Source organism: Triticum urartu, chromosome 5 (assembly GCF_003073215.2).
Source record: "Triticum urartu cultivar G1812 chromosome 5, Tu2.1, whole genome shotgun sequence".
NCBI lineage: Eukaryota > Viridiplantae > Streptophyta > Magnoliopsida > Poales > Poaceae > Triticum > Triticum urartu.
The window spans coordinates 302,120,444-302,127,685 of NC_053026.1; positions in this window are offsets into that span (position 1 = coordinate 302,120,444).

Sequence of the window (7,242 nt, forward strand, 5' to 3'; positions counted from 1 at the left end):
ATTATTTTAGTGATCAATAATCTAAACATCCTTAGAGCATCTCCAGCCGGCCCACAGGATGCCCCCACGAGCACTTTTTGAACGCCGGCGCTTAATTTTTCTCTCAGCCGGGACCCCAAGAGCTCAAATAGCGGTCCCGATCCAAACCCAAAAAGCCAGGAGGCACTTGGGAGCGCCGGCACTCTTTTTTGCATGCAAAACCCCCACATGTCAGCCTCTCTCCTCACTCTCTCTCCTCCTTTTCATGTTAGGCCCACCCGTGCATGTGGGAATTTTTCCCTCGCCCAGCCTCGCCTTCTTCGTCCCGCCCCGCCTGCTCCGCCCGCGTGCTCGCCTCCGCCCCCGCAGCCTCCCCCGCCGGCTCGCGCTCGCGCCCTCCTCTGCTCCGCCGGGCTCGCCCCCGCCGCCAGGTCGCCTCCCCCGCTGCGCTCGCCAGGTCGCCTCCCCCGCCGCCAGGTCGCCTCCCCCGCCTCGCTCTGGCTCGCGCTCGCCCCCTCCGCCAGGTCGCCTCCCCCGCCGCGCTCTGGTGGCTGTGTTGCTTGCTTCGGGGTGGAAGGCTTTGATTGGACTGCGTGGAGCCGCGGCATGCGCGGGCGCCCGACTCCGGTTTCGCCTCCGCTAGCTCTAGTCCAAGTCGCGCGGGAAGAGGCAACGGGCGATGGCCTCGCAGAGCAACGTGAGCTTGGCCACCTTCCAGTCCGCGACGGGGTCAGGGACGGCCTCCATCACCTCCGGCTTCTGCTTGGCTGCCTCCGGGGCCGCAACGGAGACAAGGGCGGCCTCCATCGCCTCCGGCATCTGCTCGGCTGCCTCCGGGACCGCGACGGAGACAAGGACGGCCTCAACCACTACGGCCTTGCTCTGCATGGATTTGTAGAGCGCAACGGCGAGGAAATCGCCGAAGGTAGGCTTGGGTGGCAGCGGTGGCAGTGGCACAGAGTCCAGTTCGTCTTCGTCGAGGCAGACGAATCTTCTCCTTCTCCGTCGGCTGGCCAACCTGGTGCGGAGAGCCGCCCGCCGAGCGCTGAGCGCCTTCTCCTTATCCCGCGCCTTCTCGGCCTTGGCCACGCCTCCTCGCTGCGCCCGCGCGCCCTCGTCATGCCTCCTCGCCGCCTGCGCTCGCCGACCAGGTCGCGATGGTGCCGGCTGGGTGGCAGGACGACTGGAAAACTTTTCGTCCCCAGTGCAAATATTCCGTCGGGGCCTCCCCAAGAGGTGGAAAAAAGGCCTCCTGATGGACACAACGGCTGGAGATGCTCTTATATTCCTTTATAGAGGAATTACTATGTATAGTACTATAAATCTGCCGACCTCTGTGACCCTCTACCATCCGTCTTGGCCCATCATGTGGGCGTGGTTCCATCTGGCTGGCCATCGACCTGTCGTGATGCGTGCATGTGTGTGGTCGTCCTGGGTGACTGAAAGCCAGCGCAGGTGCAAACTCATGATTAATCTATGCCACGCCAGTATGCATACATGATGTGTGTCATCGTTGTACTAGGTAGGACATTTAGAAAACTCATACTTAATCAAGGATTTCGTCTGCTTACGGTCGTGCTAAACCAACAAACAAGGTGCAGGTGCAAAGTGCAAACCACAGCGGGACAAACCAGCGCGCGCAGAGCATGCATTGTATGCCGAAAATTCACACGGACATAGATGAAAACGAGGAATCGAATACATCATAGTATATTTTTGTACTAATTTTTTTTTTGAAAAAACCAGCTTTTGGCTGGTGTTTCATTGATTTAGCAGGAGGAAGCGACATAATGTTTCCGATCAAGTGATCAGATGAATGAGAGAAATTACAACGGATCACTGGGAACGCCGAGCTCCCAGTAGAATGTGATCATGGCGATATCTCACGTCATATCCCTAAAGGGCTGCTCTATGCATTTGGCCCCTGCCAAACGCCATTGCTCCATGTCCCGGCGGCATGCCTCGATAATGTATCGCTCATTTGACTGTTTCCCTCTGAAGAAGCAAGAGTTTTTCTCCAACCATATATGTCACGCAATGAGGGCCAGCATCGACTTGGTGCCCTTGCGGTTTCCCGGGGCTGCAGTGGCGATGATCCTCTCGGCACAGCCCGTGGACGTAGTCTCGCGGCGCCAACCAGCAGGGTTTAGGGCTGTACTAATATTTGGTCCATCTGTTCTTCTACGTCTCTTTTCTTTAATGTTTTGTCTGTCTTCCCTTTGTTGTTCTCACTCGGTGCCTCTTTTCAATCGGGTTTCTATCCGTTGTTCTTGTACCTTTCTTGTACCTTTTCTTTCTTGGTTGATCTGCTGCAGTGCAACGTTGCAGCACTCTTCTCTTTCATGTCGTATGTCTATTTCTTCCGCTTCTTTGATCGTTTTCTTTTCCAATTCCTTTTACATCCGTTCAACTATCTTCGTCTACATGTTCTGTCGCATTGCAAATCCATCCCATAAAAAAGAGATGCTGCCGCTCCCCTCGCCCACGCTCCTGCGCCGCGCCGCTCCGGCGCCCGCAGCCACCGTCTCCGCTCCTTGACCAGCCGCGCCTCTTCCCTGCAACGCAGCGGTTCCCCCCCCCCCCCGGGTTCCCCACGCCAAGGTTTGCTCGGGAGGGCCTCGTGCTCTCTCTGTTCCCGCAGCTGGCTGGATCCACGCCAGATCCAGTCCCTCCGCTGAGGTTCCCTCCCACTTCAGGCTCTTCTTTCGGCCGGGATTCGATCCTCGAAGATCCATCTGCGGTTGCTGCTCTTGTTGCTTCAAATCCCTGGAAGGTCTGCTTTGCTGCTGCTGAAGTTCTGCTGCATCCAGCTCCCCTTGGCTCGTCTGTGGCGCTCCCAAGTCATGCCTCAAGGCATCCTTGTCTGCGCGCTTCGCTGCCGGCCGGTGTGTGGCGTCGATGCCCGTTTCTTCCAGCCCTGCATCGCCGCGTGCTTCTTCGATTGCGCCGTCCAATGGGGATGTCAACTCGGAGGAGGGTTGGAAGCTTGTTCGAGCTCCGTACTGGTGAAGAGCTCTGTCTCCCGACCACCGACAGCCACCCCGACGATCCTCGCCTTCGTTTTCCCCTCCAACCGGCAGAAGATTCGTCAAGCTCCATCACAGGACCTGCCATCGCTGCCTGGAGCAGGGACACTGTAAAGTTGACTGTCGTGATCCCTAGAAATGCCTGATCTATCGACAGAGCGGGCACCGTGCTCGTCAGTGCGGAAGCAAGTCGCCGCCTCCACTGCAAGTCCGTCTCCCGCCACCAGCACTGCAGAACCATCCCTCACCCCTGCTGCCCTCCTCCTCGGATGATGATGCCGAAAGGATTCCTCTTCGCCTACGTTCGCAGCCATTGCTTTGTGTCCGCCAACCCTCAAGAGCTCCCCCTGGACATGCTAAAGTTCAAGGCCGGGATTCGCGCGGAAAAGACAGTGATATTTGTGGCCATCAAGAAGATGTCAGGCGCCGTGGTCTGCAGCTCCCAAGCACGGACGCCCGGAGAATCAACATTGGATGTGCGCAACGCCTCCATGATGGCACAGTCATCCCGGCTTCGGGCAGGAGATCCCGAGACCGCCCAGCTGATATGATGGCGAGGTGTGCGCGCCCGAGAGCTAGGTGTATCATCCCGCGCAACGAAGAGAACCGTGGAAGATCTCCGCCTCCTTCCCCTCGCAGTACACAACATGACATCATTGTGCTACGGCCTTCCCCGACGGCCCCTACGAACTGCGGAAGATCGTCGCCGCCTTCCCCCTGCACTACTCACCGAGACATCATCGAGCTGCGTCCTTCACCGACTGCCCCTGCCTGGCTGCGTCGCGTAGCTCCGTGTATGGGCTTGCTGGTGTTGCCGGAGGACACGCCACCGGGTTGTCCTGCTCGGTCGTCGCCTCGTCTGCTCCAGCGTGCACCCTCCCGGACTCCAAGCCCCCTCACGCCGATCCACCAGACTGCTCCTTCGCCTGGCTCCCTCACGCCGCTGCACCAACATGCCGAGTTGTCTGGCTCTGCTGATGAGCTCATGGTGACTTCCACTCCAGAAGAGACTCCTTCCCCTCCGGTCACCCTGATCCACATACCTATGTCTACGCAACCTGGAAGCCCGACAGCGTCGCCGCCACGCTCCCCGTTATTCGTCGCCCGTCAGCCGCCACTCTTAGCTGATCCAAGCTCCCCTCCACCTCGACAGCCGGCGCCAAGGAGGAAGACACTCGCGGGCGTCTCAGGCTTCAATCTGACCAGGTGCAGCCCACGGCTAGGTGCCAAAAAGAGGACGATGTCGATTGCACAGATGGCAGAGAGGCTACTCTGTCAGTGCATGGGCATCATTGATGAAGGCCAGCAGCTCACCGAAGACGCCATTGGCAGGTTTGTTGCCATGTTCCAGGGAAGGCTCCCCGGCATCACTGTTTCTTCCCTTCGAGCCCTATTCAACCTTGATTGTGACTTGACAAAGGCAGTTGAAGATGCCCTTGTGGAACATGGCGGAGAAGCCGGGCTGGAGCTGCAAACGACGGGAGAGGAGGTCTCCGATGAGGCGGCATGACCTGGACTGTGTTTGTTCCAGCCGATGTACTTTGTTCTTAATGTTAGATACAACCTGTAGATGGTTCTTGTTCCCTTGTTGGTTGCCGGTGCTGGTGGCCGCTGCCATCTACCCTTGCGTGGCTCACAGGGGTGTTTGTTGTGGCTGTTGTTTGATGTTGCTTAGCGTGCTGCTCCTCCTGGTGTTGATGTACTCTGCTTCTTGTGCTGGCCCTGCCAAGTGTAGATCTATTGAAGTATGCTGGTGCCATTTATGTTAGAACAAAACCTGAATATTTTGAGCTGGAACGTCCGTGGCTTGAATTGTCCTGACCGTTGTACTGCTATTCATGAGACCATCGCTGCTACTCCATGCCACCTTGTCTGTTTACAAGAGACCAAGCTCGAGCTTGTTGGCCCTTCCATTGCTGCATTTCTAGGTGGATATAGACTGAAGAGCTTTGCTGAGCGCCCAGCTTTGGGCACCCGTGGGGGCATCCTTCTTCTTTGGGACGAGAATTTTGTCTCTGTCCATGATGTTAGCATCGGAGCCTTTTTCCTTTCGGCCATGGTCACCATCACCTCTACGAGTTCATCCTTCAAGCTAACAACTGTTTATGGCCCGAAGCGAAGCAATCTAAAAGACACCTTCTTCCAAGAATTAGTTAGTGAGAAGCCCCCCATGGTGATAAGTGGCTGCTCAATGGTGATTTCAACCAAATATACCGGGCTAGAGACAAGAACCGTGCGAATGTTGATCGGAGTCGCATCGTTCGCTTTTGCAACGCCCTCAATGCGTGTGAGTTAAAAGAGGTACACCTTAAAAACCGGAAATTTACTTGGAGTAATGAGCGAAACGATCCAACTTTGAGCAAGCTTGATTCCTACTTTTGCAATGAAGATTGGGACCTTCAGTTCGGCACACACCTCCTGCATGCTATTTCCTCATCACTCTCTGATCATTGCCCTCTCCTCCTTGCTAATGATAAAGGGCCTCCGAGGACCAAGTCGTTCCAATTTGAAAACTTTTGGATCAAAATGCCCAGATTCAAGGATGTTGTCCAAGGTGCTTGGAACCAAGAGGTGAACCATTTTGATCCTTACCACATCCTCTTCCAGAAGCTGAAAAAGACAAGTCATGTTCTTAGAAAGTGGAGCAAGATGATTTTTGCGCATTCAAAGGTGCAAATTCACATGGCCCTCGAGATCATTCTTCGCTTGGACGTGGCCTAAGAATCCCGACCTTTAAGTGCTGATGAGCGGGACATTCGTAGGAGACTCAAGCACAAGGTGCTTAGTTTATCCGTGCTTGAACGCGCGCGAAAAGACAATGTTCGAGGATCACCAATCTCAAAGATGGAGATGCTAACATTCGCTTCTTTCACCTCCGGGTCAACCATAGAAGGCGAAAGAATTTCATCCACCGTCTTAAGCACAATAACGGTTGGGTCACCGACCATGAGCACAAGAAGTCCATCATACAAAACCACTTCAGAGAAGTCACCAAGAGGGGTGTGTTGGGAAACGTAGCATAAATTCAAAATTTTCCTACATGTCACCAAGATCTATCTATGGAGTCATCTAGCAACGAGGGAGGAGTGGACCTACATACCCTTGAAGATCGCGCGCGGAAGCGTTCAAGAGAACGGGGTTGATGGAGTCGTACTCGTCGTGATCCAAATCACCGATGATCCTAGCGCCGAACGGACGGCACCTCCGCGTTCAACACACGTACGGAGCAGCGACGTCTCCTCCTTCTTGATCCAGCAAGGGGGGAGGAGAGGTTGATGGAGATCCAGCAGCACGACGGCGTGGTGGTGGAAGTAGCGGGATTCCAACAGGGCTTCGCTAAGCGCTGCGGGAGGAGGGAGATGTGTCATGGGATGGAGAGGGAGGCGCCAGGGCTTAGGTATGGTTGCCCTCCCTTCCCCCCACTATATATAGGGCCAAGGGAGAGGGGGAGGGCGCAGCCTTGCCCCTTCCTCCAAGGAAGGGTGCGGCCAAGGGGGGGGGGAGGAGTCCATCCTCCCCAAGGCACCTCGGAGGTGCCTTCCCCCTTTAGGACTCTCCCTTTTCCTTATCTCTTGGCGCATGGGCCTCTTGGGGCTGGTGCCCTTGGCCCATATAGGCCAAGGCGCACACCCCTACAGCCCATGTGGCCCCCCGGGGCAGGTGGCCCCACCCGGTGGACCCCTGGGACCCTTCCGGTGGTCCCGGTACAATACCGGTGACCCCGAAACTTGTCCCGATGGCCGAAATAGCACTTCCTATATATAATTCTTTACCTCCGGACCATTCCGGAACTCCTCGTGACGTCCGGGATCTCATCCGGGACTCCGAACAACTTTCGGGTTACCGCATACTAATATCTCTATAACCCTAGCGTCACCGAACCTTAAGTGTGTAGACCCTACGGGTTCGGGAGACATGCAGACATGACCGAGATGACTCTCCGGTCAATAACCAACAGCGGGATCTGGATACCCATGTTGGCTCCCACATGTTCCACGATGATCTCATCGGATGAACCACGATGTCAAGGACTTAATCAATCCCGTATACAATTCCCTTTGTCTAGCGGTACGATACTTGCCCGAGATTCGATCGTCGGTATCCCGATACCTTGTTCAATCTCGTTACCGGCAAGTCTCTTTACTCGTTCCGTAACACATCATCCCATGATCAACTCCTTGATCACATTGTGCACATTATGATGATGTCCTACCGAGTGGGCCCAGACATACCTCTC